Here is a 23,405-nt window from a genome sequence, read left to right on the forward strand (position 1 = left end):
ATTTTCTGGTTGGCCTGTGTCAGATCCCTTTCTTTTTGTGGGAAGCTGAAGGGAATCAGCTGTTATCTGGGCAGCTGGGACCCAGCACATGACTTAGACCGATTGGAAGCCCCAACCCAAGTCTTTGAATCTGGGGGGAATAATACAAAAATCTAGCCATCAAGGACCACACTGGAAGGTGACTGACACACTGAAGACCAGTGTTGATTGCGTGCGGGGAAAGCCAGCTCCAGGGCAGCGTACTCAACAGACTCCTCCTATGGAGTGAACTTGGCCGTGCTCTCTGTGCCCTAGACTGCCTGGGTTCCTGCCCATTTTCCATGCTTGGTCCTCTGGCTTCCCTGTCAACCCAGTGAGCCACCTGATATCCTCCCAGTGAATTCATTTTCTGCTTGAATTAGCCAGAGTGGGTTTCTGTTGTTTGCAGTTTTGAACCCTGGGTGGTAAAAATGCTGCCTTCAGTTTTAAACAGATTGCACTGGCATCCCGAGCAGATGCCCAGATGGAGGCCTCCAGCACAAAGTCTAAAATGTGAGATTCAAATTTAGGAGAGAGCTGGGTCCTTGGATATAGATTTAGGATACTTCTAAATAGAGCCAATGACTTAAGTCATGAGAAGGATCAAGGAGAAAGATTTGAGAAAGAGAAAATCGATGTAAGCAATGTGTAGAAATGAACAGACCACCACAATTTAGGAGGCAAGAGAACAAGTCAGAGAAAGAGCATAACAGTTATAGAAGGCAAGTCAAACTAGTGCCACGTCACAAAACCCAGAGAAGCCAAGAGTTTTAAAAACTGATGGAAATCAGATGCTCTTGAATGCTACAGACTCTGAGGAAGATGGGGAAAGACAGAGGGGCACTCGATACAGTGATTAGGTCGTCATTGGTCTTTAGAGAGCTGTTTCATCATGATGGCGGGAAAAGAAATCAGGTTGCAGTGGGGGGAAAGGGGCTGAAGTCCGAGGGGCTAGCGTGGGAGCTGAAGAAGAAAATATAGGCTAGAGCTGAAAGAACTTTGGCAGGACTTTAATTTGTTCACTACTGTATTCCCAGTCCCTGGACAAGCACCTGGCATATGGCAAGTGCTTAATAAATATTTGCTTAATGAATGAATGGAGAAGGGCAGAAGCAGAAAATTAACTTGACTTGGAGTATGATAAAGGCACAAGTTTTTAGTATTCAGGGTACCCAAGTATGCTTGCCAGTCAGGGTTACCAATTCTCTCTCCCACTTCCTCCTGGGGCTGTAGAAGCTGATTTCCTAGCCTCTCATTAGTTACTGAGTAGATGCCTTTTCCCCATTCTCTACTGCTGTCCTCCTTCCTCCACTATTCAGTTTGCACTATAAGCTAATACAGCAGCCATTGTCTAGATCACAATTTCCTGTCCTTACTAATTTCTTATTTTCCTCAGAAAATCCATTCTTCTACTAATTCGTATCCCCTACAGAGTTAAATCAAATATTCCTCATCCATATTTATTTTGTCTCATGTCAGTAAAACCTCAGCAAACTACTGTGGGATGACCTGATAAAACCAAGTCTGATTAACTAAAAACTTTCAGGTAAACCATTAGGTGATAGCTTGATTGTACATTTCTAGAAATTCACTGGTCTGAGGTCCACTGAAATGCCAAATTTTAAATCCAATAACTAAATGACCACATACAGGATCAAAACCTCATAACAAAATCTTATAAGAGCATAAAGTTACAATGGCTTTAACTAATAAAAGATAGAAGATTTATTTTATTTTCAGTCTTTCTCCAAATGTCAGAAGTTTCTGAGTAAAGAACAGGCATTTAAGAGATAAACTGTAACTAGAAATGTAAGAAGTGCTAAGTGGTTCTTTAGTGCAATGAAACACTTGGATTATAATAATAAGATTAAAGACCTGGAGAGATTTCCCAGCCCTGGTTTATAGTTCTTCATGAATGTAAGTGAAGCACATAAAGCTCTTCCAATGAATTTAAGAAGCAGTCTCCCTTTTTGTCTGCACACTTTAGGGAGGCAGTCTGAGTGCCTATCAAAGGTTCATCAGAGGAGTAAGTTGTATGGATATTACTGTATTAATTTGCCTTTAGACAGTCTGAAATTATTTTTGGGAAAAGAAATACAAAGTGAAAAATTTGCTTTTGATCATGTCATTTCCTTTAGTTTCTTTTCCTAGTAATTTTAAAAATTTATTTATTTTTAATTGAAGGATAATTGCTTTATAGAATTTTGCTGTTTTCTGTCAAACCTCAGCATGAGTCAATCACAGGCATACATATATGCCCTCCCTTTTGAAACTCCCTCCCCACCCATCCCTCAAGGTTGATACAGAGCCCCTGTTTGAGTTCCTGAGCCATACAGCAAATTCCCGTGGGCTATCTATTTTCCATATGCTAATGTAAGTTTCCATGTTACTCTCTCCATACATCTCGCCCTCTCCTCCCCTCTCCCATGTCTGTAAGTCTATTCTCTATGTCTGTTTTTCCACTGCTGCCCTGTAAATAAATTCTTCAGTACCATTTTTCTGGATTCCGTATATATGTGTTAGAATATGGCATTTATCTTTCTCTTTCTGACTCACTTCACTCTGTATAATAGGTTCTAGGTTCATCCACCTCATTAGAACTGACACAAATGTGTTCCTTTTTATTGCTGAGTAATATTCCATTGTGTATATGTACCACAACTTCTTTATCCATTCGTCTGTCGATGGGCATCTAGGTTCCTTCCATGTTTTAGCTGTTGTAAAAAGTGCTGCAATGAACAATGGGTTACATGTGTCTTTTTCAACCCTGGTTTCCTCAGGGTATATGCCTAGGGGTGGGACTGCTGGGTCATATGGTGGTTTTATTGCTAGTTTTTTAAGGAATCTCCATACTGTCTTTCATAGTGGCTGCATCCATTTACATTCCCACCAACAGTGCAAGAACGTTCCCTTTTCTCCACACCATTTCCAGGATTTACTGCATATGTGTAAACAGAATGCATTTGTGAGCACCTAAGTATGTGTGTCGCCAGATCAAGAAATCTGTGTATCATTCCTCACCCTCCTCCTAATGAAAAGCTTGGCTTTGCCCACACTGAGTGCCTGATGGAGGTGGGAATGGTGATGCAGAACGTTTCCAGTCGGCACAGGTCAGTGGTGCTCATCATCAAAGTCCTTCCAGTCACAATAGGAGTTTTTCATCCTCGGGTCCTGGGGACTTGCACTCAACTGAATGATCATTTTCAGATAAAGTTCCTCTGGCCACTTTCATTTCAGTGAAACTGTGACAGCTGTAGATTGGGGAAGATCTATAAATCGGTTAGTCTATGAACTAAAATAAATATGAGATTGCCTCAGACCTGCAACCTTCTTTCCAAAACGGTGGCATCTTGGCACCAGCCTGTGCAGTGAGACATAACCCACGTGCAGGCAGGCCATGGTGTAAAATCGGCCATTCTTGCCCGAGAGTGAGAAGCCATTCCTGTGGGAGAGCCTTCGGGGCCTCCCAGGGACATGGTATGAGAAAGGCGTCTTCTCACTGGTGTCACTCTCAGTCATCCAGGATTCTGCACAAAACGAGGCTCACCAAGCTGGCCACAAGGCAGGTGAGGAAGCGTTAGCACGGCGAAGGACAGAAGCTGGCATTCACTAAGGAAGAAATACAGAGCATAAATAATTCTGTATAAGAGAAGAGTTTTATTTTTTAAAGTACAAATTAAGATGAGGAGACATCACTTGCCAGAAATCAACTTGGAAAATTTATTTTTCAAAAAAAAATTCTCCTCGCTGTAGATGAGGAGACAGGCAAACAGGTAGTCTCAGATACTTCTAACAGGTGTGGAAGATGGTCCATATTTCTGGAGGGCCTGCTAGTGCTGTTTATCAAAAGCTCTAAACTGTGACTACCTTCAACTCAGCAACTTCACTCTGAGGAATCAGCCCGAAGAAAATAATCAGAACTACATACAAAGACTTACCTACCAAGAAATGCCCTCATGGTATTACTTTTGATGGTGCAAAACATCCTACAACAAGAAAAAAGGAGATTACAAAATAATACTGTATGATCTCAGAATTACGAAAGAGATGATAGTATGTTTATAGATCTATGGATAAAGGCATGGGAAAATAATCTACCAAAATGTTAACAGCAGAAATCTCTATTGTTCTGGAATTATGGGCGATTTTTATTTTACTCTTTGTACTTTTATTTCTCTCTCCTATGCACATGCATTACTTTGGTAGTCGGCAACAGTACTGTTAAGAACAAATACACAAATAAAAGGAAGTGTACAGCACTAGTCCAGGTTCTTTCACTATTTAGTTATCATTCAAGAAATGCAATTAAACTTCTTGCTTAGTTTCCACAACTTCTCAGTGGAGGATCTGTGATGTCAAGTGTTGAAAGTGCAGAACAGAGTTCTAGGGACTTCTCAAGAACTATTTCCCATGAATTAATAAAGTCAAAGAAATTGAATGGCTTGCTCCCTCTGAGCTGAGGGCTCAGAGCTGCCCATGGTTATCTTTGGACTAAAGGATGCAGTTAAGAGACAGCCAGGACAGCTGGTGTGAGCACATCACTTGTACTGTTCCTCTCATGGCGATGCCACTAACTCCATCCTAACACTCGGCACGTTCTAGTGGACGATGTTACATACGTCAGTCTGGGCTTGTAAATGGTCTCTACATCCCCATCATATTTTGCCATCAATATTCTCTATAATAGTATGTAAAGTTCCAATCACTCTAAGTATGTTACGTAAGAACTAGTGGGCATTTATCTGGGGTCAGGATACCTGCTGTGGGGGCAAACTTGAGAGTCATAGACAAGGTCTTCCCTCAGTCATGCCACCAGCAGATGGATTATTTCGCCTTGCTTTCAAAGTAGACACAGGAGAATTAAGAATAAGCTCCCTTTGAATCCTCCTACACTGTTAGGGGGAATGTAAATTGGTACAGCCACTATGGAGAACAGTATGGAGGTTCCTTAATAAAACTAAAAATAGAGTTGCCACATGATCCAGCGATCTTACTCCTGGGCATATACCCAGAGAAAAACATGGCCCCAAAGGATACATGTACCCCAGTGTTCACTGAAGCACTGTTTACAATAGCTAAAGCATCGAAGCAACCTAAACGTCCATTGACGGAGGGATGGATAAAGAAGATGTGTGTGCATGCATGCGTGGGATACTACTCACCATTAAAAAGAATGAAATAATGCCATTTGCAGGAACAAATGGATGGACCTAGAGACTGTCATGCCGAGTGAAGTAAATCAGATGGAGAAGGAGAAATATTATAGGACATTTCTTATATGTGGGATCTAAAAAGAAATGCTACAGATGAACTTATCTAGGAAACAGGAACAGACTCACAGACTCAGAGACCTAACTTATAGTTTCCAGGAGAGTGTGGGTGTGGGTGGGGGGGAATTGGGGAAGTGATAGATAGGGAGTTTGGATAGACATATAGGCACTGCTATATTTAAAACGGATAACCAACAGGGTCCTGCTGTATAGAACAGGGAACTCAATGTTATGCAGCAGCCTGGATAGGAGGGGAGTTTAGGGGAGAATAGATACATGTACATACATGGCTGAGTCCCTTTGCTATGTACCTGAAACTCTCAAAACATTGTTAATTGGCTATACTCCAATATGAAATTAAAAGTTTAAAAAAAGTTTGAAAAGAATAAGCTCCCTTTGAGGGAGGCTAGAGAGTTCTCTCTGTAAAGAATATCAGTGTTTCCTCATAGCTAAATCTGCTAAAGAAAGACTATCCTAGAGGTAAAGAAAGGCAAGTTTTTGACAAGGAAATTGAGACATATTTCCTTGGTGAAATCTCATGGCAACAAGTAAATACTGTCCTATATTTATCATGTTCAGCCTCTTTAAATGAGCACAGCTAATCTAACATGAAGATGGGGTGCAGTGGTTATGGAGTCCTTTAGGCTATGAGCTTTCCAACAGGCAATCTGTCAATATATATCAAAAGCCTACGACCATTCATACTATTTAGCACAGAAAACAGACTTTTGAGAACCTATCTTCAGAAATAATTTCTTAACATGCACAGAAAAATATGTAAGAATGTTCACTGCAGTGTTACTTACAAAAGTGAAACACTGAAAAAAAGTCTAATAATTGGAAGTAGTTATATAAAGAAGATAATAAAATCATAGAGAATTAAGAGATCATTATTCATTATATACTTGTTATGTACTTGAACAATATTTAAAGATACTAAGAAAGCTCATGACAAAATGGGAAAAAGTATATGCCATAAATCCAAAGTGGATATAAATTCTATATATGTATGCAGACACACAAACACACATTTAAACACATATGGAGAGAGAGATTATCCAGATTTTTCCAGCTTTATTGGATTACCTTCCTTGCCTCTTTCCAGGTATTTACATATTCCCCAATCCATGCTGGTTTCCACTGGTCACCTTACACTGAACAGCTCTGTTCCAGAATTCTTCCCCAGTCACCTCTAGCCATCTCATAACAGCTTTTCCAGCTGGTTGTCACTCTCTAATATATACCTTACCGTGAAATATGAAAACCTTCTATTTCCCAGGATGCTGCTAACATAAGGCTGCAATTTTAACAAACTTCATGAAGTCTTAATGATTACAGAGGGGAATTACAGTACAGGAAAAAAACCTGTAAAAGTGGATATTGAATATCACTGCTCCCAAATTTCCCCAATTAGACTCTTTCCGGGGGCTCCCGCCTAGCATCCCCCTCCTTTGCTTTCAGCTGCCAGTGTTGTGCAGGAGCTTTTCCTATCTCCTGGATGGGGAGTCTCCTCTAGTCCTCTTGACCCGAGTCCTGAGGCCCCAACTTCTTGATTCAGACTGTTAACAGAGGAAATGAGACATTACAATAATCTGGAAGAGGTACACCTCCTGCCAATAAAAATGGCTCTTTGTGTTATTTAAACAAAAGCCTCAGTATCTTCATCTCAGTTCAGTTCAGTTGCTCAGTCATGTCCGACTCCTTGAGACCCCATGGATTGTAGCACGCCAGGCTTCCCTGTCCATCACCAACTCCCGGAGCTTGCTCAAACTCATGTCCATTGAGTCAGTGATGCTATCCAACCCTCTCATCCTCTGTAGGCCCCTTCTCCTCCAGCCTTCAATCTTTCCCAGCATCAGGGTCTTTTCTAATGAGTCAGTTCTTCACATCAGGTGGCCAAAGTATTGGAGCTTCAGCTTCAGCCTCAGTCCTTCCAATTAGTATTCAGGACTGACTTCCTTTGGGACTGACTGGTTTGATCTTCTAGTCCAAGGGACTCTCAAGAGTCTTCTCCAACGCCACAGCTCAAAAACGTCAATTCTTTGGTGCTCAGCTTTCTTTATGATACAACTCTCACATCCATACATGACTATTGGAAAAACCATAGTTTTGACTATAGGGACCTTTGTCGACAAAGTCAAGTCTCTGCTTTTTAATCTCCATATAAATATCTGCATTTGGATAACTCCACCAGTTCAGAGCATCCCCAAGAACAACTGATTGCCACTTCTTTGGGATCTTCAAAAACACAAAAAGTGTTTTGAGTAAAGACACAGGCCACCTTTCATCTTTAGAAGATTCTAGAAAAAAATTTTTAAATTTGCAATGCAGTTTCAAATACATAATAACAACAAACAGCAAATAAATTCTCACTATGAACCAGGTACATTCCTATACCCTGAACAAATTAACTAATTGATCTTCATGAGACTCTTTCATGGTAAGTGCTATTATTAATATTCCCATATGGATGGAGAAATTAGAACAGGGAGGAGTTAAATAATTTGTCCAACATCCCAGAGCCAGGAAACAGTGAAACAAAGCTATTGCCAGATAATCTCATTCTACAGAGTTAACTACTCTTAGCTACATGGTGACTCAGTGGTAAAGAATCTGCCTGCAATGCAAGAGCTGCAGGAGACATAGGTTCAATCCCTGGGTCAGGAAGATTTCCTGGAGGAGGCCATGGCAACCCACTCAAGTGTTCTTGCCTAGAGAATCCCATAGATAGAAGAGCCTGGTGGGGTACAGTCCATAGGGTTACAAAGAGTCGGACACAACTGAAGTGACTTAGCAGGCACACATTGCATTGTACCAGAGAAGGCACTGGCACCCCACTCCAGTACTCTTGCCTGGAAAATCCCATGGGTGGAGGAGCCTGGTGTGCTGCAGTCCATGGGGTTGCGAAGAGTCAGACATGACTGAGTGACTTCACTTTGACTTTTCACTTTAATGCACTGGAGGAGGAAATGGCAACCCACTCCAGTGTTCTTGCCTGGAGAATCCCAGAGACAAGGGAGCCTGGTGGGCTGCAGTCTATGCGGTCGCGCAGAGTTGGACATGACTGAAGCGACTTAGCAGGCACACATTACATTGTACTGTCCCCTAGGATGGGGGGAGGAGAAGGAATGGAATGTAAAGGAGGGGAGGAGTTACAGCAAAATGGTGACTCAATCTTTTTCTTTTTTCAAATTGCCTAAAAAGAACTTTACCTTTAAAATTAGGAGCCAGAATATATTATACCCATATCTATAATATATCTCTATCCATACCTATATTTCTATCTATGAATGTATTAAAGGAAGAAACATAGAGTTGCTCTGGGCATTGCATCTTCATTTCCCTAATTCACAGTGACCCCTCCTATTTAACCACTAGGGTGGACATCTTTTCTCTAAGAAATGCCTCTTGCTTATGTAAGTAGCCCCCAGGGAACTATGTTTATGCCCTGTGACCTCATGCTTCAGCTTCAGACAAGTGAACTAAAAGACTTCTTGACTCACTTAGGACCAATGCAATTTTCTTATCTGAAGATTTTACATTGGAACTGCGAGCCCAACCAGTCAATCTGGGTTAATCTCTTTTTTTTTTTTTTTTTTGATAGAAGATGGAAATTTATTGGTCAAACATAAGACTTATATATGAATATGCTTTTCCATAAGCACCTGTGTTACTTTGTGAAGTATATTTTTCTTTTTTTTTTTACTTTACAATACTGTATTGGTTTTGCCATACATTGACATGAATCCACCACAGGTGTACATGTGTTCCCAAACATGAACCCCCCTCCCACCTCCCTCCCCATAACATCTCTCTGGGTCATCACCGTGCACCAGCCCCAAGCATGCTGTATCCTGCGTCAGACATAGACTGGCAATTCGATTCTTTGGGTTAATCTCTTGTACAGAGGACATATATGGTCAGAGTAAGTTAACTACTGCAACAACCAACCCCCAAATTTCAGTAGCTTATTTCTCAATCATATCCAGTTCAAATAGGTCAATGGGGAAATGCTGTGCTCCAATAAATTTTATCAACTATCCAGGCTCCTTTTTCATCTAGCAGTTCAACTATTTTCTAAGGTCCTAGTCAAAGAAAGAGGAAGAGGATGGAGAGGTACAGAGCAGGTTTTCTAATTGGCCAGGACTGAGAATAGTATGTATCACTTCTGCCCACATTTTCCTGGCCATAATTCATCATATGACTGCACTTGACTGCAAAGAGTCCTTTGGACTGCAAGGAGATCAAACCAGTCAATCCTAAAGGAAATCAGTCCTGAATATTCATTGGAAGGACTGATGCTGAAGCTGAAGCTTCAATACTTTGGCCACTTGATGCGAAGAACTGACTCATTAGAAAAGACCCTGATGCTGGGAAAGATTGAGGGCAGGAGGAGAAGGGGACGACAGAGGATGAGATGGTTGGATGGCATCACTGACTCAATGGATGTGAGTTTGAGCAAGCTCCGGGAGTTGGTAATAGACAGGGAAGCCTGGTGTGCTGCAGTCCATGGGGTCTCAAAGAGTCGGACACGACTGAATGACTGAACTGAACTGAACTGAACTGCAAAGGATGCTGAAAAATGTCATTTCATTATATGCTCAGAATGAAGAACAAGTGGACAGGTGACCACCTGGTTAGTCTCTGTCACAACACCTAAGTTTGAACTGTGGGGTTTATAGGCTGCTCTGGGCATGAAACAGCAAAGAAAGCTGATTGGTAGAGAGGGACGAATGAAGCAGATGTCCGTAGGGAAGCAGAGATAACAGCCTGGGGTGGTAGGGGTGGCGAGAGACAGAGAGAGTCCTGTGATTTTCTCTTCCTGGCTTTCCACTTTGAGACACAATATTGTTGTTTTGTTTGGCTTTGTTCTGTTTTCATAGGTATATAATTTTTGTAATAATAGCTTTAGATATAATTCACATGTTAAAAAATTCAATCTTTTAAAAGTATACAAGTGAGGGACTTCCCTGGTGGTCCAGAGGCTAAGACTCTGAGCTCCCAATGCTGGGGACCTGGGTTCCATCCCTGGTCAGGGAACTAGGTCCCACATGCTGCAACCAAAGATCCCATATTCCACAGCGGAGGTCGAAGATCCTGTGTGCCTCAACTAAGACCTGGTGTAACCAAATAAATAAAAATAAATATTTCAAAAAGTGAAGTATGCAATTAAGTTGTTTTTTTTAAATTATATTCAGAATTGTGCAGCAACTATCACTATCTAATTCCAGACCATTTTTATCTCCCCCAGAAGACACTCCAGGCCCATTAGCAATCATTTTCCATTCCCCACTCTGCCCAGCCCCCAGTTTCCAACTGGGACCACATAATAAGTGAGCTTTTGTGTCTAGTTTCTTTCACTTATTCAAGGTTCTTTCATGTTGTAGCAAGTATCAGCATTTCATTTCTATGATAAAATAATATTCCATTATAGGGGTACGCTAATTGCTTTATCATTCATCAGCTGGTGGACATTGGAGTTGTTTCCGCTCTTCGTCTATTCTGAATAATGCTGCTGTGAACACTGGTGCACAAGTTCTAGTGTGCACTTAAGTTTTCATAGGAGTCGAATCACTGGGTCATATGGTAATAACACTATGATTAACATTTTGAGGAACTGTCACTAGTTCTTAAGAGTCCTGGCTGCCCTTGCTCTACTTGAGCATCCTTCACATAAATATGTGAATTCCTTTTCTTTTCTCTTCTTTAATCAATTTGAACTAGTTTCAGCAACATTATTGGCAACCTCAAGAACCGTAACAAAGTCACCTACCCCCATTGCTTTTGGCTTTGACGTCCCTGACTTCTCAGTCCTCTTTATTTTGGCTCTATTTTTGCCTGCCTATTTAATAATGCTTTAGTTTGGCTTTTTCTTGGCTACAACCACCAGGCACTCATTCCAGCTAGCTTGAGTATAAGAACTTAAAGAAAAATACAAGATAAGATAATGGAAGCTTTCAGAAACACAAGAACAGAAACCGTAACGGGCTGGCCTCAGAGAAACTAGTGCTAAAAGCTAGTTCTCAATTTGAGGTGGGCTGACAGACCTCACTAACAGACATCCATCGGTGTTTGTGGGATTTCATCATTATAAATACAGTTCACCCTTCCTCCTTTCTGCACTGCTAATAACTTCTGTGTTTGCTTTCTTTCATGCCACTCCTCTGAGAATGACTCTGATTAGCCCAGGATCTCTTTCTCTTTTCATATCTGGCTACAGGTCATGGGAATCTAGTGAATTTACGGATTAACTGCCCTTGAATCAGGGATTCACCTCTTCTCCAATCAGCCATTAGAATGGATAGCTGGATAGCAAGCTACAAAACATGGCTGTTGGACCTACTTCTTCAGTAGGACAAGGGTTTAGAGCAGTTTCCAGTAGATGATACTGGGGTGGGAGGATATGGTGATTAATTCCGTGAGTGTGTGGTTGGTATTTTTAATGAAAAATGGATCACTTCTTTTTAAATCAACTTCTGTCTTTGTTCTTAGCAATTCTGCCAGAATCTAGTTTCCTGTGTTCAATCTCCGGCACTGTACATTATAATTAAGGGTAAGACAAGTCCCTGCTCCCATCTCAACACAATCCCTTCTTGCTCAACTACCTCCCTGTGAGAAGAGTTGGATTAGACATACAGGCAGACCTCGGAGATACTGTGGGTTTGGTTCCAGACCACAGCAATAAAGTGAAGACTGCAGTAAAGCAAGTCACATGGATTTTTTGGCTTCCCAGTGCATATACAATTTATGCTTAGGCTATTCTGTAGCCCATCAAGTGTGCAATGGCATTATGTCTAAAAAAACAACATAGCTTAATTTAAATATGTGAATGTGTACTCAGTCACTCAGTCATGTCCAACACTTTGTGACCCCATGGACTGTAGCCTGCCAGGCTCCTTTGTCCATGGGATTTTCCAGGCAAGAATTCTGGAGTGAGTTGTCATTTCCTTCTCCAGGGGATCTTCCTGACCAAGGAATGGAACCCGTGTCTCCTATATCTTCTATGCAGGCGGATTCCTCACCCACTGAGCCATAGAAAAAGACCAGTTTAAATACACTTTACTGCTAAAAAAGGCTGTCATCTGAGCCTTCAGCGAGTAGTAGTACTAACATGAAATATTACTGATCATGTCACTGCAGCAAGTACAATATTGAAAAAGGGCTTCTCTAGTGGCTCAGACAGCAAAGAATATGCTTGCAAAACGGGAGACCTGGGTTTGATCCCTGAGTCACAAAGATCCCCGAGTCACAAAGATCCCCTGGAGGAGGACATGGCTACCCACTCCAGTATTCTTGCCTGGAAAATTCCATGGACATAGACGCCTACTGAGCTACAGGCCATGGGGTCACAAAGAGTCAGACACAAGTGAGTGACTCTTTTTTCACGTTCATTGCTAGAATTACCAAAGTATGACACAGAGTTATGAAATGAGCAAATGTTACTGGAAAAATGGTGCTGATAGACTTCCTTGATGCAGGATGGCCATAAACCTTCCATTTGTAAAAAGCACAATATTTGCAAAGCGCACAAAAAAGTGAAGCACAATAAAGTGAGGTGCGCCTGTATGTGCAGAGGCAGCTCATCCCCTTGGAGAATGCAAAGGTAAAAGGAGCAGAAAGAAGGCCTGGGAAAACCAGAAGACCCTATTTCCTGTTCCCATCATATCTCCTCCCCTTCTCCTTCCCTCTCCCTCACTTCTCTCTCTATCTCCCATCCTATTTCCTAAGACATAAAGGGCTACAGCCACAGCAAAAGCTCAGAAAGTATAACAAATTGTCTCCAATTGCCAGGTTTATTTTCAACATGTCACAGCTGGAATAGGACAGGAAGCTCCTTGAGCCAAAATTTAAGCTTCAGGATGGGTAAAAAACTGGCCTTAAGTAACTTTCTTTCTAAAAGACAGAACCCAGAGATAGAAGTTTATGTATAAAAGGAAAAAGTACAGGTTTTAGTATGTTAAAATAAGCAATAACTTTTGAAATGAAAATGTAAATGCTAATCATTAAGAATTTTCCAGAATATTAAATTATGTATGTGTACATATTTTTTCCATTAACGAAGCAAAAAAAAAAAAAAATTAAACCCTTCAGTTTGGTAAAGTCTTCCATTTTTCTGATTTCTAAAGAGGGTGAGTCCATAGTCTGCCCTAATTTTATTTTTTGTTCCTCTTTTTTTTAATATTCTTCCCTGTGGCTAACATCAAGTGTGGATTTGCCAGATTATCTGGATATACTCCAAAAGAAATATCTCACCCATATCTTTAAAGGAAAAAAGCATTTAGTGTACACATGTCTGAAAGCTAAAGTGGCCTGAGGGTAGGGATGGGGGCAGTGATGATGGATAGAGGAGGCAGGGTTTCATATTTAACTAGTAAACTTTGACCAGACTTTCTGAACCTTAGTATTTTAGGAATTTGAGTTGGCCAAGTCAAAGACTCATACACAGCAGGAATCGGAAAAAGCAAAGATTATTTGCATGAGTTTTGCACTACCAAATTGGATATGCACTTTTTCATAACTGGGCACAGCATAAACATGTTTGTTTATTTTAAGGCTGTCTGCTGACCTGCATTGTGAGTTTGTGCAGCAGGCCACTGTGGCAGAGTTGTGAGCCCAGACCTGGGACCTCTGAAGGCAATTGCTAGTATCATCACTTGAAAAGCTTTCTCCATGTTGGCTGGCTATAGTTGGGACAGTCCTTAGAAAAGCTGGCTCTTGGTAATTTGAGTCAGACTGATTCGGCAAACATGTTTTGTCTTATTTTTTTTCCTTTGGCCCCACCACATAGTATGTGGGATCTTAGTTCCCTGACCAGAGATTGAACTCGTGCCCCCTGTGTTGGCGAGCACAGTCCTAATCACTGGACCACCAGCAAAGTCCCGATCATGTTCTCTTTTAAATCATCTATACGTGTTCTTGCCTGGAGAATCCCAGGGATGGGGGAGCCTGGTGGGCTGCTGTCTATGGTGTCGTACAGAGTCGGACACGACTGAAGCGACTTAGCAGCAGCAGCATACGTCCCTAATATATTCCAAAAAGGCTGAATTCCCATCCACAATAGAGGTGTGAAATGTGACAAGATGAGTCTCAGGGTCTTATTGAAGTGATGCCACAAGGTTTAGAATAAAGGGAGGTGAAGAATGTGGACAGGGAGGTCAAATGCATGAATTTGGGAGCCAGACTGCCTGGCCTGGCTTTTTCAGTCCTCCTTTTCCCAGCCATGTGATCTCCGGTAAGTTACTTAACCTCCCTGTGCCTCAGTTTCCCAATGTGTAATATGGAGATTAAATTGCTATTTCAAAAGCATCATTATGAGTATTAATGAGTTAATAATAAAGTTTTAAAGGTGATTAGGACATTGTATGACAGGTAGTAAATGATATATATGTTAAATAAAGGGAAATATACTTATGGCAGGTGAACCTTACAATGACCGACTCCAGAATCAGTATCCTCAGATGAGAAAGGGTTGAATGTTAGAAACAACACAAATTGGAGCACATCTAAGTAAACTACAGTGAGGTTATACTATGAAACACCATACTAGCCACTTTTAAAATGAAGTATGTCTATAAGTGGGTTTCCTCAATGGCTCAGCAGGTAAAGAATCTGCCTGTCAATGTAGGAGACACAGGAGATGAGGGTTCAGTTCCTGGGTCGGGACGATCTCCTGGAGGAGGTAATGGCAACCCACTCCAGCATTCTTACCTGAAAAAATCCCATGGATACAGGAGCCTGGCGGGCTACAGTCCATGAGGTCACAAAGAGCTGGACATGACTGAGCGACTAAGCATGCATGCATATGTACTGCTGTGGAATAATCCCTAAGATATACTGTTAAGGGAGAGAGCAAGTCCCAGTACAGCATATGCAAAATTAATTATGAGAACTAGCACTTACTGAATAATTTCTATGCATCAGAGCTTTACATATATTAACTCATCTAATCTCTATACAAGGAAGGTACTAGTTTTTTCACCACTGTGAAAAATGAGAGTCTCAGGAAGGCCAGGGTTGAAACTAACATGCCTAGGTTATTCTTCCAAACTTGTAAGTCAGATAAGTCACTTTGGATTCAGGGAGTGGAGGAAGTAAAGGACAGAAATGACCTGGAATTATTTTATTTGAATGCATTTCATTTGGAAGGCACATTCTCTAATAAAGACTATGCAGACATTAAAAATAGGGAGTATCCCTGCAATGCACAGATGGAAAAATCTCTTAGCATTTTAGGTGAAAAAAGCAAAATGTAGAGTGATGATGAGTACAGAAAGATTATTTTTATGTAAAATTTTGTTAAAGGACATACATGTGCAGTAACAAGGATACATAAAAATTAGTAATGGTAGTTATATTTGGGGGCGGGATTAAGGGGCAGAAGAGGAGCTTTTAGTTTTCTCTGATACCATTTTTATTGCTTTAATTTTTTCCCTTGGGTTTATTACTTTTATTTTTAAAAAAATACTATGAAGCATTACTGGACTGTGGGATTAATGACTACTATTGTTTTCATATTTATACTTCCCTGCAAAAAGTAAGTTTAATACATGTTGTTTAAAAAAAAAAAAAAAACAAAAAAAAACCAAGGTAGCATAAAAAAATAGTGCCTCCTAGCCTCAGGAGTCCTAATGAGCTATAATCACAGAGACGCCGGGCCAGTCAAAATTGGAAGAAAGAGCTATAATCACAGGAAAAGAACTCTCTCCACAACTTGAAGTAGCCCAGAAAAAGCAGCAGTAACGACAGCAGGCCTGACTTCAAGAAAAGCAGAGACAAGAGTAGCCGTGGCCGGCCCTGCAGTGGCTGGCATGGGTGATAACACAAGATGATATCAGAAAACAAAAACTGTCACACAGAACCCAAGGCCTCCAAGAAAGAGAGAAACTGAAGGGCTTGAGGTGTAAAATCAACAAGAGGGAACGTAGGAGTCAATGCTAAAGTGATTATGACTCACAGTCTGATGGTCCTCAAGACTTGAGTGGCCTTGGAGAAACCGGATCAGAGTTGTGTAACCAAGGCCCTGTGCTTGGAGACACATAATGAATGGATGGATGATTGAGTTTCTTCCTGCAGCCCCAGGTGATCTCAATGAGGTCATTGTGCCAGACCCCTCAGCAAGGCAATATACAGGCGTCAAACAAGCATTTCATCTTACCTCCTTCTGCCTGCCAAAACCCTGGCAGAGAGGAGCATCATTACATGAGAGTATGCATGTGGCCTAATTATTTGTCACACTCGATCACTAAACCAGTCCAAAGAATTCATTTCACGGGAACCAAATACAGTAATTCATGTTGCAATCCTGCCCAAATCACTGAACAGATACTTTAAGACCCAAATTCCTTAAAACCAGCTTTGATTTAGCACACACTACACGTTCCAACTAGAGTTTCAAGTGAGTGGAGCTGCCCACACGAAGCCATTTCTCACAGATCGCTGGCAGTTAAGTGCTCAAGAAGAAAGAGATTTCTTCAACTTCCTTTGGGTCTCACAAAACGAAAGCAGCCGTTACATAATAAAGCCTGTAATAAGCTCCATGGGTTAAGAAGTCCCTGATGTTTTTCCTGCCTTCAGTCATTTGTTTCAAGTATTCAGAAACAGTGAAAGTTCACGAAGCAAAAACATCTTCGGCAGGAAAAGAAGTGTGAGAGTTAGTCAGCAGCTCGACTCACTCATAGGTCCATGAGGTTGTAACTTAATCTTGACAACATAGTCTTTCCTGGAAGAGCTTTGAGCAGCGATTTATCATTTTATAATTTGTGGTTTCAATGTGAGCCATCAACCAAGCAGCTGTCTTGGTCTGAGGCACTTTTGAATCTTTCAAAAACCCCCCGGGGAGGCAGGAAGCCGGCTTCAAACTTGAGGCCCCAAACTCGTGGGGTTTAAGGGAGAAGGCACAAAGGCCAGGATTTCTGCGTGCGCTCTCTAGTCTTTGGAAATGTATGGAATGCGTTCCTGTGTTTGTTTTAGACTTGGTGGGGGCTGGGGGGAGCATACTTCGATAGCTGGAGCCGTGGGCTGGCCCCTCGTATCTCCGGACGGCTGCGCGATCCCCTGGGAAATGAGAAGCTGCAAGCTGAGAGGGGGGAAATGGGTGGAGAAAGGGGAAGCAAGGGGGAAGGGAGGAGTGCCCGCGATAACTCTGCTGACTTCACAGTTTTCCACCGTGGCCTGCCCTGCCTACCTCTGTTGACTTCAAAGCTCGAGGAGCGCCTCTGCGCGCGTGCTCAGCCAGCCCCGCGGCCGCCGGTGGGAGAAGGCATTGACTCTTGGCCCGAGGACCGCATCCCTCCGAGAACAACATTTCTGAAATTAACTTTGCCGTGAACAAAAGGCGGCTCTGGGTCGCCCAGTGCTGGGATTCTAGCATCCACCAGGGCAAAAGGCAGCTTTTACAGAGATGTCTCCAGAAACTCGGGCGGTTTCCCAAGGTGTCTCACTGGTTCAGCAGCAGTGTTGGCTGTCTGTGGGCCGATGGGTGTGGCTTTCGCAATCGTGTTGGGGCGCCCGGATTTGGGAAGACTTGCCTCCTCTCCTCCGAGCAATGCAGGAAATCAGACGTTTGCTGGCAGCTCCCACAGCCTGTCACCATTCTCTCCCCTCCCTGCTCCCCACGCTGGGATGGACTTGTTTTCCTTCCCATCTCTGTTTTCTCCGGAGTCCTCCTGCCTCTCCCCAGAGAGGAAGCGGAGGAAGTAAGAGGACCATCCTGGCCGCTGTCACTCATGACCTTCTAATCTGCTTATCATTCTAAGCCCAGGACGGAAAGACGCGCAGCACACCTTCTCGGAGCAAAAACAGGCAACACAGAATTTCAAGGGCTGAAACCAAGATGCACAGCACAGGTTTAAAATATACGTGCATGTGTATGACGGCTCAGACGGCAAAGTGTTTGCAATGCAGGAGACCTGGGTTCAATCCCTGGGTCGGGAAGATCCTTGGAGAAGGAAATGGCAAGCCACTCCAATATTCTTGCCTGGAAAAGCCCATGGATGGAGGAGCCTGGCAGGCTACAGTCCATGGGGTCGCAAAGAGTCAGACACGACTGAGCGACTAACACACACGATGTTTCACAATTCTCTCCTTCACTAGCCCCAGACAGTATTGGACGTATGCGCAGCTTTAACTATCTTCTACTGTTCAGTGTGAATTTAAAGATAGGCTCAGTTCAGTCTCTCAGTCGTGTTCAACTCTTTGCGACCCCACGGACTGCAGCACACCAGGCCTCTCAGTCTATCACCAGCTCCTGGAGCCTACTCAAACTCATGTCCATCGAGTCGGTGATGCCATCCAACCACCTCATCCTCTCTTGTCCCCTTCTCCTCCCACCCTCAATCTTTCCCAGCATCAGAGTCTTTTCAAATGAATCAGTTCTTTGCATCAGGTGGCCAAAATATTGGCATTTCAACTTCAGCATCAGTCTTTCTAGTGAATATTTAGGACTGATTTCTTGTAGGATGGTCTGGTTGGATCTCCTTGCAGTCCAAGGGACAAGCATAGGCTAGAAGTACATATCTTGGAAATTCAGCTTCATTAGCCGAACTAAGCACCAGAAACTGGTTACAGATCCTAGTTACAGTGTTTTCCCCCTTCTAACGTTCTCATTGCTAACCTTAGGTCCCGGCTTGAGAAAGGTCTTAGAGGGGTCTAGCCTAGTCTTTTCAGAACATGGCCACACCATGGGCTGTCTGTGCCTCCTGGGTCCAGCTTTGTACTTGGATGCAAGGGTATTTGAAAAAGAACACATGATTCTTGTCCTTAAGAAAATTAACAGAAACATCGAATTTTAGCTAGGAAATTAGTGAGCAAGATAGCCCAAACTCTCTATAACCAGAGATTTTAAAATCAGGAAATGAAAACTTAGGTTAGTTAAGAGAGCTGCCTAAGGTAAATGTTTCCTTGGTTAATCCCACAAACAAAAATTAGAACCATTGTCAGTTTGTAGCAAACACTTCCTTGTGGACTCAAATCTGAATAAATGTTCCTCAAAACAAGATGCTGTGTGCATGTGTGTATGCTCACTCGTGTCCAACTCTTTGCAACCCTATGGAATTTTCCAGGCAAGAATACTGCAGTGGGTTGCCATTCCTTCTCCAGGGATCCTTCCCAACCCAGGGATGTAACCTGAGTCCCCTGCATGAGCAGGTAGATTCTGTACCACTGTACCACCTGGGAAACCCATACAATAGATGCACTGAGGTTCTTTAACGGTTAAGGTAACCTGCTCTTGGTCTTCTAGATTCAAACTAACTCCACCCACCCTCAACCTTTGTCTGGGGTTTCAACCAAGTACTGTCAATGCATTTGAAATTGATTCAAAATGCTTTCTGGAGAGCCATCTCAGTTGAACTTGCAGGCACTCTTGGGGTTCTCTTCCAAGAAAGAATGGACTGACATTCTCCCTGGACTAGACCCAGGTTAGGCTCTGCCTGCCTGGGAGTATGTGTCGGTCTTTGACAGTCTGATGGCTAAAGCTCTAGGTTCTTGCTTTTCAATCAACGCCACCAAATGCCGGCAGTGTTGGCTCGACTCACCAGCCCATGTAGTTGAGACAGTTCTTTTTCTACAGAGACACTAAGGATATATGTACCTTCTTTCTCCTGATTTCCTTCTCAAACTTTCTTTGTCACGTTTTACTACTATTTACTGAGCATCCTGGATGGCCTGGATACTGGGGAAAACAAGGCAACTCAGTCCATGCCCTCACGGGCTCTGTAAGTGCCATAGGGAATCACTGTAGAATCAAATTAGAGATGAGAAAAACAACATAAGATGAACAGCCCACAGCCTCCTGTCTCATTAATCCCACATCCACCCCACCTCACAAAGTGAAGGAGCTAATACTCAAGTTCTTCAGAGTTCTCTTGGCTCACTTCCCAGCTGTGGTCAAATTCTCTGCATGCTCGTTCCTCCTTTTCTGGATTACTTGTGGAACTGCCAGGAGGACAGAGGCTTGAAGAATGCAAGCAGGGAAGAGAAAATAAAGGGGCATCTGCAAATGATTGACTGAAACCAGTTGTAGCTGGGCAGAATCAGGGTTTTCAGCTGCAAGCAACAGAAACTAACTCTGACCGATTTAAGAAAAGGAATTTCTCAAAAAAGCTATTGAATAATCACTGAGAAGACGGAAAAAGAGGATCAGAAAACATAAGAACCGAGAACTCAGGATCATATCTGAGGCCACAGGTACAATCACAGCCTAGAAAGAGTGAGATGAGGGCACCCCTGCCACCGCTGCCGAGGGCTGCACCGCTTCCACCATCACTGTCTTCAGCCCTCGACACTTGATACCACCATGGGCAGTGGGAGCCTGGATATTTTTGTTGCCCTGCAGCCTCCCCCGGAAAGGATTCTCCAATGTCCCACTTTGTTGGTGCCAATAACTTCTGATTCCTTCCTGAGCAAGAGCACCTGATTGGCCAAGTCTTGGTTGTATGTCCACGTCCTAGCTGCAAAGGGGACTAGACTTTTCCAGAGACTTCTAGAAGACTAGAACAGTCTTTTATAGGGCACTGAAATTCATGAAGTGATAGCGTCCCAAACGTGGGAAGGGGGTTCAGATGCTCACTAGCCAAAAATGACCCTAAGCCCCCTTCGTCTAATCCCTTGTGAAGGGAGAGCATGAGTCAACACTGACCTGCCAGAGGATTAGAAATGAGTCCAGGAGACACATTTCAGCACTGAGGCTGGTATCCTCTGACCCAGAAGCAAGCCCCCTAGGCTAGTAAGGTCAGCACAACCAGGGAAGAACCGGCAGAACCACCTCCTTCTCCTAGGGAAGGAGGTAGAGACTTCTCCCTGGGTGCCCCTCCCTCCAGCCTCAGCAAGGAGAAGCGGGGGGAGCCCTGGGGAGGCTCCCTGGGAGTGAGAAAAGCAGTCCCCTCCCGCTCTAGCAGCCTTTCCCTCTGCAGCTGGATCAGCCCCGCCTAGCCCCGCCATCCTTTTCTCACCAACAGGAAGGAAATCCAAGCTGCCATCGGAAAACAAAAGCCTATTTCAGAAATATTTACCTTTGGCCTTGATCTCTCATCCCAGACCTGCTGCTTAGACTTTTCACAATTTATGGATCCTGACATATTGGTGATTCATCTTGGTTTTTGTCATTGCTAGCCACCAGGCAGAAGGGCTGGCCTCCGAGATGGGGGTGGGTGGCTAGGGACACGTGTGCTCACCAGCCACCCTTCAAAGTCCCAGGCAACAGTTTTCTCTTACTGATGTTGCCCTGCCCAGGGTGGGGGGTTCATCTGTGGCTTATTTTCCGTTTGTTTTAGTCCCCCACCCATTTAGTACGTTGGTCTAAAAACAAGACAAAAAAAGCCCCAAATAAAACCAAAAAAGGAAACTCTTTTTTTTTTTTTTTTTTTTGAGTCATCTGATTATTTGTTCCCTGACTTTAGAAGAGAGGCAAAATAACCCCAAAGTGTAGCACTTTACTGAAGCATGATACATGGGATTAGGCAGTCCCTCAAGCCACTCTCAGGATCCTGCCCTGGGGTGGGCCCTTGGTGACACTCTGTTTTCCTTTATCCCTTTCCTGAGGATGTGGCTGGAAAGATAGCTGGATAATTCCAACTATCTGCTTCTAACTTGGCAGGGAGGTGGGGTGCGGAGAGGATGGCGGGGAGGCGGGGTGCGAGGCAGAATGTGGCTGTTTCCAGCTATCCTTCTATTACCTCTCACCGCAACCCTAGATGCTTACAGCATCCCTACCTGTTCCTGAAGGCTGTCAGAGCTCCTGGGAGAGCCACACATGAAGGCTTCATGAAAGCTGTTGCTTAGTCACTCCGTCATGTCTGACTCTTCAACCTCAAGGGCTGTAGCTCGCTAGGCTCTTCTGTCCGTGGGAAAGCTCCAGGTGGTGAAAACTGAGTTCCCCGATTAATCAGATCACTAGAAATGAAACAAAACAAAACAAACCAAAAAAAGAAAATAATATTTTTAACACCTTACAAGAGTGCCTTCACTGAGTCAAAGTTCAATACTACAGTCCCAAATTTCTTAGAAAGTAAACAGAAGAAATAGAAAAACAAAAAACAAAAGAAACAAAAAAGCCCACCCACATTTTTTTTTTATATCTTCCAAAAACACAGGGGAAGACATTTTCCATTTTGTTTCTCAGTGTCTTGTCTTTTAGGATCTATATGATAAATTTCACTTAGAATTCACAAGAAAAAGATTATGCTTCCTCATGAGCTAATATTGCTTCCTTTTTTTCCAGACAGTAACCAGTTGTGTTTCCCTTTTTCCTTTGACTATCAGGGAGCCTGAACTTAAGTTTAATACCCATTTACAAAATTATCTTATCTCAGGCTCCTGATCTTCCCCTTCCTCTATGTGGTTTCTCAACCCCCTTTCATCTTTACTTTAATTGCTTCACCTAGCTGTACATTTAATTGCAGCTACACCAGAGTTTTTAAAAAACCTGAAAAGTGCCACAAACAACAAAACTAACCATCAAATTAGTAACATGACCAAGGTCACCTAGAACTTGGTCTCACTTCCTCAATATCACCCGGGTGGTTAGGGAGACTCACAGGCTAGACACATGCCACTATTAGACTATGTTCAAGCATTAAATGAGAAGAACAAAGATTCTAGGGATTGAGGAAACTTATCAGTGAAGACTGGAGCAGTCAAGGAAGGCTTCCCAAAGGCGGCAGTACTTATTGTAAACTTTGAAGGCTTGGGTTAAATTCAAGGGTTCATTTCATTGGATCATTTATATAGTTCGGCTGGACTACATGAAGCATGTACCTTGGAATTTATCCAACTGGCTCTTTTCTGGGGATAGTTTCTGAACTTACTCTGAGAGGCCAGTGCATTACTTTCTAGGGAGCAATTATGTGAAGGCAATCAGGTGGGAGTCCTCAGTAAAATGGTGAAGTGGGTGGGACAGGTCAGGGCATTATATTGGCATTTTAGATGCGATAATTCTTCATTGGAACTATTCTACATACCGCAGTATACTTGACATCCTGGTTCACACCCACTAGATGCTCATAACAATCCCTAGTCATTGGGACAGCCCCAAATTCTACCCGTTCTCCTCAACACACCCTGGAGGACAGTGATGCACACAGGTGAGACCTACCACTACCTCAAATACCCCAAATTCTT

At 42.8% G+C, this 23,405-nt stretch overlaps 1 long non-coding RNA gene across 7 annotated transcripts in view; it reads right to left on the reverse strand.

Moving 5' to 3' along the window:
* Positions 1-23,405, reverse strand: part of LOC105606919 (uncharacterized) — a 64,897-nt gene that overhangs the window by 7,974 nt on the left and 33,518 nt on the right. For 5 of the 7 annotated variants that reach the window (XR_006059220.2, XR_009599848.1, XR_009599850.1 and 2 more), the window contains 3 exons: positions 21,999-22,178; positions 3,957-4,004; positions 2,616-3,627 (listed from right to left, as the gene is read on the reverse strand). This is a non-coding gene — a long non-coding RNA (uncharacterized LOC105606919). Of the gene's footprint in view, positions 1-2,615; positions 3,628-3,956; positions 4,005-19,878; positions 20,023-21,998; positions 22,179-23,405 lie in introns of those variants that run through there. The other 2 variants (XR_009599849.1, XR_009599853.1) reach the window with 2 other exon arrangements.

This window comes from Ovis aries, chromosome 3 (genome assembly GCF_016772045.2).
Source record: "Ovis aries strain OAR_USU_Benz2616 breed Rambouillet chromosome 3, ARS-UI_Ramb_v3.0, whole genome shotgun sequence".
In the NCBI taxonomy this organism is placed as follows: Eukaryota; Metazoa; Chordata; class Mammalia; order Artiodactyla; family Bovidae; genus Ovis; species Ovis aries.